Here is an 11,398-nt window from a genome sequence, read left to right as displayed (position 1 = left end):
ATTCTACTGAAACTTGAATATTCTTTCTTAGAAAAATTATATAAATAAAAATTATGCTCTCCAACTGGGAAATTATATTTGATTGCATTAGTCATAATAATGACAGTACCTGTCTCTGGGCTATTTATTTGAACTATATTAACCACAACAGATTTAATCTAGAAAGCCCCTGAGTTTAAGAATTCAAAGAACGTGTAAGCTAAAAGCTTAAATCAAGCCCATCCATGGATGGGCACTTTCCTTATTGTTGTTAAAGATAAAGATCTTTTGTGCTATTTTAAGAATCTCCTTTGTTAAAGATTTTGAATGCAGTAAAAAAAATCTATATACCTCAGACACTTGGCTAACCAAGAAGGTCAGGTTAAGGTTACAAGAGGCATTTGTCCAATTTATCAGTCTGAGAACATAAATATACTTAAATAATGAAGGAGACAACATTGAATATAAATAACCTGGACACTCATTATTATCATAGAGCAAAATTCAAGATGTCCCCTAGTGCAATTCCCATTTTCATCACTGGCTTCAGTTCAATCTTCAATTGAATATATATATTTCCAGAATATCATATAAATATATTTCTTCCTTACAAGAGCATATTTGCTATATCAATCTTAATCTGTTTCTCCTCCTGCATTCCCTAAATTAGCTTGAAGTACCACCATCCTCTCTGTCACAGAGACTTAAAATATTGCTCCCTTTATTCCATCATCATATGCAATTGGTTTCTGAAATCTACTGATTCTAGTTTTACAGTAACCTCTCCTGAGTTCTCTCTTTCTAATGCCCCTGCTAATATCCCAATTCAGAGCCTATGGTCTGCCCTGCTATAGTAACTAGCCTTCTGACTGGCCCCTCTATTAGCCTCTCCCTAACCCAATGTATAATCTTAAATACTCTTGTCAGGGCAATGTTCCTAACGAACATCTCTGATTTTTCATTCTGTTGCTCAAACACTGCACAATCTACAAAATAAAGTCTAGACTACCCAGCCTAGCATCTAAAACCAGGTCTGGCCACAATCTACGATTCCAGCCTGGTTTCCTCTACTTCTTTTCCCAGCTATTTTTTCCCTTTTTCAACTCTGACTCTTCTCTCTAACCTCATACTTTTCTGCCTGTCTGCCCTGGCTCAAGACGGAAGTGGCCTTTCCTTCCTTCTCTGCACTGATAGAACCTACCCTTCCTTAAAGGCTCAAGGTCTAGCTCAATGCCACATCCTCCACAAAACATTCTCTTAATGTCTCATCTGGAACTAATTGCTTCCTCCCCTGAAGTACTCTGGTAGTTATGTAAATACGTCTTTCTCAGGTTTCTTCTGTTTTATTTTCCCTACCCTCAACTCCTTTAGGAGATTCAGCGCTTGGGGCACCTGAATGGCTCAGTCAGTCAGGCATCTATCTGACTCTTGATTTTGGCTCTGATTGTGATCTCAGTGTTGTCTGGTAGTGCCTTGCCTTGGGGGTTTGCACACAGTGGGCTGGGGGTGGGGGTGGGGGTGTCTGCTTAAGATTCTCTTTCTCCCTCTGCCCCTCCCCCCCTCTCTCTTTCTCCCTCTAAAATAAATGAATAAATGTTAAAAGAAAAAGAAGCAGGGTGCCTGGGTGGCTCAGTGGGTTAAGCCACTGCCTTCGGCTCAGGTCATGATCTCAGGGTCCTGGGATCGAGTCCCACATCGGGCTCTCTGCTCAGCAGGGAGCCTGCTTCCCTTCCTCTCTCTCTGCCTGCCTCTCTGCCTACTTGTGATCTCTCTCTCTCAAATAAATAAATAAAATCTTAAAAAAAAAAAAAGAAGAAGATTGAACGATTACTTGCTTTTGTCCCCCTCTATTGAATAATTGATTACTGGTCAACTAAATAAATAATAGTTAAAGAAATAAATGGGTACATATCCAATAAGAGGCATTTAAAGCAAGTAAATTTTTATGTAAAGAAGACAATCTAATGTATAGAAAAATACTGGAGTTAATACTATAGCTAGACAGCAATAAAAAAAGAAAAGAACATTGAAAAGGAATGAATATTTATATTTAGATGACAATACAAAATAATCTTTCTTTTTCTTCCAGATTTTATTTAAATTCAAGTTAGTTAACATATAGTATAGTATTAGTTTTGGGAGTAGAATTTAATGATTCTATACTTACATATAACACCCACCAAGGGGTTATATGTAACATGCCACCAAGTGCCCTCCTTAATACCCATCACCTTAACCCATCTCCCACCCATTTCCCCTCCAGCAATGCTGTTTATTCTCTATAGTCAAGAGTTTCTTATGGTTTGCCTCCCTCTCTGTTTTTCCCTTATTTTATTTTTCCTTCACTTCCCCTATATTCATTTGTTTTGTTTCTTAAATTCCACATATGAGTGAAATCATATAGTATTTGTCTTTCTCTGATTTATTTCACTTGGCATAACATATTCTAGCTCCATTCACGTAGTTGCAAATGGCAAAACTTCATTCTTTTTGTTGGCTAAGTAATATTCTATTATATATACCACATCTTTATCCATTCATCAGTCAATGGACATTTGGGCTCTTTCCATAGTTTAGCTATTATTGATAGTGCTTCTATGAACATTGGGTACATGAGCCCTTCAAATCAGTATTTTTGTATCTTTTGGATAAATACGTAGTAGGGCAATTCCTGGGTCATGGGGTAGCTCTATTTTTAATTTTTTGATGAATCCACATAATGTTTTCTGGAGTGGTTGTACCAGTTTGCATTCCCACCAATAGTATAAGAGGGTTCTCCTTTCTCCACATCCTCACATCTGAATAGAAACATCTATTGTTTCCTGTGTTGTTAATTTTAGCCATTCTGATGGGCATAAGGTGGTACCTCATTGTGATTTTGATTTGTATTTCCCTGATGATAAATGATGTTGAAGATTTTTTCATGTGTCTGGTCCCCATAAAATAATACCTTCAAAGGAATATCTCCTCATAGTATTTATTCTGACATATTCTATTGCAAAACTTATGAGTAGTTTTTAATGGACAAACATGCCTACGTCTTTCATTTCCACCTTTTTTATTAGGAATACTAATGAATGCTGCTGATTTATCTCCAAGTAGTTGAAGTAACATCTGAAACACTACCAACTAAAAATATGACCTGAGATGATCCCAGGGTTCTGGGATCGAGCCCCGCATCGGGCTCTCTGCTTAGCAGGGAACCTGCTTCCTCCTCTCCCTCCTGCCTGCCTCTCTGACTACTTGTGATCTCTGTCTATCAAATTAAAAAAAAAAAAAAAGATTCTCTCTCCCTTTCTCTCTGCCCCCTGCCTGTTCTTTCTTTCTAAAAAAATAAAAAATAAATAAAAATAAATAATAAAAATAAAAATATGACCTGAGAGGTGATTTGAGATCACTTTTGAAATGCTGTCAAATTTGGGGCGCCTGGGTGGCTCAGTGGGTTAAGCCGCTGCCTTCGGCTCAGGTCATGATCCCAGGTCCTGGGTTTGAGCCCCACATGGGGCTTTCTGCTCAGCAGGGAGCCTGCTTCCTCCTCTCTCTCTGCCTGCCTCTCTGCTTACTTGTGATTTCTCTCTGTCAAATAAATAAATAAAATCTTTAAAAAAAAAAAAAAAGAAAAAAAAGAAATGTTGTCAAATTCATTTTTTTCATACATATCTAGCAAAGTTCCTGTACTAAAGAAACACTCCTAAATAGTGAATGAATGAATCTACAAAATGAGAGTGCTGATAGTATTCATTAGCTACTATCTCTGAATGATAATGCTATAGTTAGAAATCAAGCCAAGAATGAGCTGGACAGAAAATAGGTGCTCAGTAAATATTTGTTGAGTTTAATTCACAAAATTTTAGAACTAGAGTGGATCTTAGAGTTGATTTACCTTCTGGTAATTGCTTTCTCTTCTGTGCTTTTTGCCTATGTTTATTGAAGCACATGTATTAGCAAGTATTTATTTAGATTTTCTCTATGTTAACTCTTTGAATGCAAAGACATTGTGATGACTCCCATGTAGCCTGATGCTTGGCATGTTGTAGGTACTCAAATGTTTTGTGAGTGAGAGTAAGACTAGAATTCTGCTGTCCAGTATGGTAGCCATTAGCCACATGTGGCTATTTAAATTAATTAGAATGAAATACAATTTAAAATTCAATTATTTAATCATACAAGCCACATCTGAAGTGTTCGATAGCCACATGTGGCTAGTGACTACCATACTGAACAGAGCAGAGACTATTTCCATGTAGAAAGTTCTATTGGACAGTGCTGGTCTAGACTATTTACCTCATTTTGCAGAACAAAATGAGCTCAGGGAAGGTGTCACTGTTCAGAATTAAATCAGCAAAAGCAGAACTGGAATTAAAACTTGGAACTTCTTTTTTTTAATTTTTTAATTTTTTTATAAACATATAATGTATTAGCCCCAGGGGTACAGGTCTGTGTAAAACCTGGAACTTCTAAATCAATGTCCATCATTGTTATATCGTAACTGATTCATTTCAGAGCCCAAATTGAATGTTAGCTCTAACTTAGAGCTGGTGATATTATGGAAGGCATGATGGTCTTTGTCTTATGATTCTCATAGAAGATATTTTATTTTTCTATTGCAATTTATCAATTTACATGTTTTTATAAACAGGAAAAATACAACAGATTAAAAAAAAAGTGCTTAGAAGCTCTGTACCTCTGCTGTAAAAGTACAAAATAATGCTAATTTTTAAAATGTTTTTCCAGGGGCACCTGGGTGGCTCAGTCCTTAAGCATCTGCCTTTGGCTCAGGTCATGATCTTGGAGTCCCGAGATGGAGTCCCACATCAGGCTCCCCGCTCAGTGGTGAGTCTCCTCCCTCTGACACTAACCCCGCTTGCGTTGTCTCTCTCTCTCTCTCTCAAGTAAATAAATAAAATCTTTTAAATAGAAAATGTTTTCTAGATGACTAGCTAAACAAAGTGTTATTGTATCCTGGCCTTCTGCCAATTTACTTAGAAAATGCATAGAATAGGTTCTGATATAATGGTTGCTTTTTTAGTTTGGTTTCTTTAAAGCATTTCTCTTTGGTTTACTAAATTGAAAAAAATTTGGATCAAAATCAACAAATTAATATGGTTTGCTCAGATTTGGGATTCAAGTTTGGTTTGGTGTGAATTCTTAGAAGATTTTCTCAGGTTTTTTTTTTTTTTTTTTTTTGACAGCATCAGTAATTTCTAAAATGCTCTTAGAGTCTTATTTTCTACAACTTCCATAATATATTTACTTTTGAAATTATTATTTACTGTTGTCTGGAAAGAGAAATCTAGTTCTGCCTGATAAGGATAATTATAAAGAGATGAAGAAGTAATCATTGCCATAGCTACCTTAATATTAGATTTTGAAGGAAACAAGGGAAGAAAGGACCAAATCAAGGTTTCAGGGATCCCCCAAATGCTATCAGTTTAGGGCATTTAGGCCATAACACTTGCTCAGCCAAAGAACCCATCTTAGTCCACTGTAGTTATGCCCCAACTGGAAAGAAGTTGTTGACTAAATGTTGTGGTTTCAGATAGAAAAGTGTACAATTCAGTGTGTGTGGTTTTTTTTTTAATAAGATTTTATTTATTTAACAGACAGAGATCACAAGTAGGCAGAGAGGCAGGCAGAGAGAGAGAGAGAGAGGAGGAAGCAGGCTCCCTGCTAAGCAGAGAGCCCGATGCGGGGCTCGATCCCGGAACCCCAGGGTCATGACCTGAGCCGAAGGCAAAGGCTTTAACCCACTGAGCCACCCAGGCGCCCTCCGTGTGTGTTTTTAAGAGCCACAAAGGCAATCTTCCGTCTTTCTACAGAAATTTGAAAAAAGGTAGAAAGAAAGTGATGAAAGAAATCAAGTTTTAGAGTTAATAGAGGCACCTCAGAAAGTAATCTATCTACTTCTTTCTTTGATAACCTTCTTTCTGGGGCACCTGGGTGGCTCAGTGGGTTAAGCCGCTGCCTTCGGCTCGGCTCATGATCTCAGAGTCCTGGATTCGAGCCCCGCATCGGGCTCTCTGCTCAGCAGGGAGCCTGCTTCCTCCTCTCTCTGCCTGCCTCTGCCTGCTTGTGATCTCTCTGTCAAATAAATAAATAAAATCTTTAAAAAAAAAAAAAAAAGAAAAAGAAAACCTTCTTTCTTGGGGCACCTGGGTGGTTCAGTGGGTTAGGCCTCTGCCTTCGGCTCAAGTCATGATCTCAGGGTCCTGGGATTGAGCCCCCCATCGGGCTCTCTGCTCAGCAGGGAGCCTGTTTCCCCCTCTCTCTCTGCCTGCCTCTCTGCCTACTTGTGCTCTCTCTCTAAAAAAAAAAAGAAAACCTTCTTTCTTTCATTAGGCAAACCAGTATTTAAGACAACTACATATCAGTACTTAGGTATCAATAATGTCCCTATTTAACTGCAGGACCAAAGAAGAGGGTATGTTTTTACTACCATACTTCCTTTGATATGAAATTAAAAACCTTTTGCTTGGGTGGGAATGTTATTCAAACTCTTATATCATTCTCTTATAATCATTCCTTAATAACCTTAGTTTGGTTTTGGGCAATGGAAAATTAAGACAAGTATTTGATCTAACATTTTAAGAATATGTACTTTTTCTAAACAATGCAATATAACAGTATTTCCCTCAAATGAACAATGTATAGGGGAAAAAAATGTTATGGACTCCCAAAGTTAATTTAAATTATTATAATTACAAGGCTTCCTAAATCTATGTTAAACATAAACTTAGAAATCCTATAAAACGACATGAATTTACCAATTAAATATAACATAATGTCCTAAACATATGTTTCAAGTTAGTGACGATAGTTGAATGTTCATTTATTCAGCAAACATTTATTTGAGCCACAGAGTTATGTAATTCTAGCTAGCACAATAAATACATCCCAAATTTCAGTGGCTTTAAAAATTAAATGCTTAAGCAATAAACCACTCATAGAATGACATGTATTACATGATTCCATTCATATAAGGTTCCGAGAGTAGTTATATTCACAGAGACGGAAAATAGAATGGTGGTGTCCAGGGGCTGGGGGATAGGGGAAATCAAGAGTTATGATTTAATACATAAAAAGTGTCAGTTGGGATGTAAAAAAGTCCTATAGATGGATGATAGTGATGGTTGCACAACAATGTGAATATACTTTGTACACTTCATGCACACTTAACAATGGTTAAATGGTTAAGTTCTATATTTATTTTACCATAATCTTTAAAAGTAATTTTAAAAAATTACACCCACAAAATTAGTGCTAATTTCTTAGTCACCACTCAGGCCAATATTCTGGTCAGGGGTTTGGGAGAATGAATGAGGGGCTCTGTTATAAGTTGCTGACAGGAAAGACCCAGGCTGGTGAAGTCTTTCTTGTCTTTAGCACCCGGCTTGTAAGGCCAAATTGACATCAACATCCAGACATTCAACGAGGAAAGAATGAAAGAATTACACGCATGAGGTTTTTATGGACCAGGCCTGGAAGTTGCACACATTCAATTGGCTGGAACTCAATCATGCCAAAGAGACTGGAAAATATAATCTGCATACTCAGGAAGAAGAGAAAACATATTTGGTGATGACCTAGCACTCTGTGCCATAGTCCATCCATTTGAAATGTCATCAAATATCTATTTCACCTGGGGCGCCTGGCTGGCTCAGTCAGAACGGCATGAGAGTCTTTTTTTTTTTTTTAATTTAATTGAGAGAGAGAGAGGTGGGAGGAGCAGAGGGTGAAGAACAAGAAGACTCCACGCTGAGCCTCAGATCAGGACCTGAGCCAAAATCTAGAGTCGGATGCTCAACCGACCAAGCCATCCAGACACCCCAGAAGTGCATGAGACTCTAGATCTCAGAGTAATGAGTCTGACACACACACACACACACACACACACACACACACACACACACACACACATACATTTTCTCCTTCTTCTGAAATGGTATGCTCACTCCCTCTGCAAGGGAAATAACCTAATATCTGACTCAGTCACTTCATCAAGTTGAAAGTACAGGATCTCCAGGTAACTACACGTGCTTCTCCATCAGCTCTGGATACAACTCTGTATTATCTTGTGATCTGGTGATTCTCAAACAGGGGTGACTTTGTCCCCTAGGGAATATTAGGCAAGGTCTAGAGACATTTTTTATTGTCACAACTGGGAAGGAGAGGGCACCTAGGGGGTAGAGGCCAGAGATGCTGCCAAACATTGTACAATGCACAGGATGGCCTCCCACAACAAAGAATTGTCTGGTTCAATGTGTTGGTAGTGCCAAGGGTGAGGAACTCACTGTGACCTATAACCTCATAAGAGATCTTCCCACCACACCCAATATATAATTATGGAACTAATGTATTGCAGCAAATACTTGCAGGTGGGTAGGAAGAGAAAGGGAAACATTGGCCCACTGCAAAGATGCAATTCTGTCTGGAGGCATCCTGAGAGCCCTGAACTGGCAGTGGGGGAGGGTCCCAAGCTAAACCTTGCTTCTACATTCTGCAATACTGTTCTCTGTGGTCACTGGCTCTACCCTCTGAAAGCTTTTCCTCTAAGCCCATATGTGAAGTACGTGTGGGGAAACATGAATTCGTTGTAAATAGTACAGCTTTTATTTTATTTTAAGATTTTATTTATTTATTTGAGAGAGAATGAGTGAGAGAGAGCATGAGAGAGGAGGTCAGAGGGAGAAGCAGACTCCCCAAGGAGCCGATTCGGAACTCAGTCCTAGAAGTCTGGGATCATGACCTGAGCTGAAGGCAGTTGCTCAACCAACTGAGCCACCCAGGCGCCCAAGTACAGCTTTTAATACAAGCAAATTGTTTCTTTAGCCATACAGTCCCTCAAAATCTGAAAGCTTTCTGATCTATTTGCATCCGATCAGTTCCTTAGGCCCGTAACACCAAAGTTCTTTCCTAGAGATAATTCTCAACCCTAATTTATTTCTTTGCTTTTTCACCGCTATGCTTCTCCCTCTCTCAGAGGGCTAGCGGACTTAAATGTGAAGGCCACACCCTAAATCTAACCTTTGCTGCATGGCTGAATTTTAATGGGGGCTTGTTGCTCAAAAGCTCTTTCAATCCTTTCCTATTCTTTGAAGTATAGAGCAGTCAGTTTTTCCAATCCCTTGAGGCTCCAAGTTTTTGTACATTCTGTATTCCTTTTCATTTATGCTTGCATATCTGCTTATTATTGCATGAGCTCATCTCATCTTTCTAGTATCTTGCTAAATGTAGCCAGTAAATTTAACCTACTAACGTTTCACTTTCCAACCTCTTCTAGAGCTATGGGCTTTGTAGTCACCTTATTTGCCTTCTCAAATACTGCTCGAAAATTTTTACCAAATGTCTTGCCATGGGTTTCCATTCTCCAGTTCCTAATAATAGTTTTCTTGCTATTGCTTGCCTAATTTTAGATTTGCATGACAACACCCTATACTGTAACAATTTCTGTATTAAGGCCATGCTGGCTATTAAGGCAAACATACCTCAAAAAGTCACAGTAAAATTTGTTTCTTGCCCACAGTCACCTAGGGACCCAGACTTCTAAAGGCTCTGTCATCTTCAACAAGTAACTTCAAAAGTTCCCCTTGACACCAAATTCCAACCAGCAGAGACCAGAAGAGAAGGAGGATCATGGGTGGGAGGTTTCTGTGAGCCAGGCCTGGAATTGGTGCCATTATTTCTGCTCACATTCCACGGACCAATAGAATTTAAGTAAAAGTAGAGTTTGCATCTTTCAGGAGTGTTTTTAAAGATTTTATTTTATTTTATTTTATTTATTTGACGGAGAGAGAGATCACAAGTAGGCAGAGAGGCAGGCAGAGAGAGAGGAAGGGAAGCAGGCTCCCTGCTGAGCAGATAGCCCGATGTGGGGCTCGATCCCAGGACTCCGGGATCATGACCTGAGCTGAAGGCAGAGGCTTTAACCCACTGAGCCACCCAGGCGCCCCTCAGGAGTGTTTTTGAAGGGAGGGATATACCTCTCTTCCTTCCAGCTTCTTGCTGGCTGGAAATGAGAAATTGTGCTGGAAGTCAAGCAGCCATCTTAGACCGCAGGGTGAAAAGCACATGTTAAGGATGATGGAAAAACAGAGCTGAGATCCCTGAGAACCATGGAGCTCTCCTACTAGCTTTGGAATATTTACCTCCTGATTTTGATTAAGAGAGAAATGAGCTTCTGACATATTTAAGACACTGTCATTTGAGTTTTATTTGTAGCTTAACCTAACTTTAACTTACATAATTATTCTCTAATTGTTTGGTATGGTTAGTTTTTCTTTTGCCTACTCCTTTTAGTTGAAGACCTTTAATACTTGTTTCTCATAGCAGAAGAGACTACAAAACTACCAAATCTCTTACACAAGTAGTCTTAGCTCATGTCTACCATCTTTATTGTTTTACCTCAGAGGTAATACACTTAGGATTGGTCCATAAATTCAGAACACTTCAAGCAGCATTTATTGAATACCCACTAATGCCAGGTACTGGGTGAGGTCATTCTCTATGGGCTGCATCTCCCAGGTTCCTTTGCCCCCTGGCTTCAGATCATGGGAGGTACCAGCAGGAGATCAGAAGGCAGAAAGTGAGAGAGGTCAGGATATTTATCCTCCCTCCTTTCAGCTTCCAGCAGACTGTGTGGTCCCTCACCCGGTCCTCAGTAGAGTCCTTTCATTGAACTTTCCTCATTTAAACACTTTGAGTATGATGTCTGTTTTTTGCTTGGGCTTTAATTCATACAAGTTGTTTTATAATCAAACCATGGATCAAAAAGAGAGTACTAGGGGCGCCTGGGTGGCTCAGTGGGTTAAAGCCTCTGCTTTCAGCTCAGGTCATGATCCCAGAGTCCTGGGATCGAGCCCCGCATCGGGCTCTCTGCTCGGCAGGGAGCCTGCTTCCTCCTCTCTCTCTCTGCCTGCCTCTCTGCCTACTTGTGATCTCTGTAAAAAAAAAAAAAAAAAAAAAGAGAGAGAGAGAGAGTACTAGACTCCCTTCCTCCATCTGGAGCTCTTTATAAAATGCAAATTAGGCCCCTTCACATTCCTCTGTGTTAAAACGTCAATGATTACCTAATAGATCCCTGTCACAACACCCCACTGTAAGTTGCAGCCAGACTGAACAACTTTCAGTTCCTCCTGCAACGTGGTCTCTCTTCCTTTGAGTCTTTGCACATGCAGTACTTTCTTCCTGGAAACTGCTTCCTACCCCCCACTCTCATTATTCAGACATCAGTGCAAATGTCCATAACATTTTTTATTTTCCATAAACCTACTTATCCTAGTTAGAGGTTATTATGTGCTCCCAGGGCAGCCTCTATTCACCATCATATACAGATAGTACTCAGTGTTATATTGCACTGCCACTGCCCGCATATTTGCGTCCTCCATTAGACTAAGATATTGAACAGGGACTGCAGCTCAGA

The sequence above is a fragment of the Lutra lutra genome, chromosome 4 (assembly GCF_902655055.1).
Source record: "Lutra lutra chromosome 4, mLutLut1.2, whole genome shotgun sequence".
In the NCBI taxonomy this organism is placed as follows: Eukaryota; Metazoa; Chordata; class Mammalia; order Carnivora; family Mustelidae; genus Lutra; species Lutra lutra.
The sequence above is the reverse complement of the archived record's forward strand: the minus strand, read 5'-3'. Positions refer to the sequence as shown.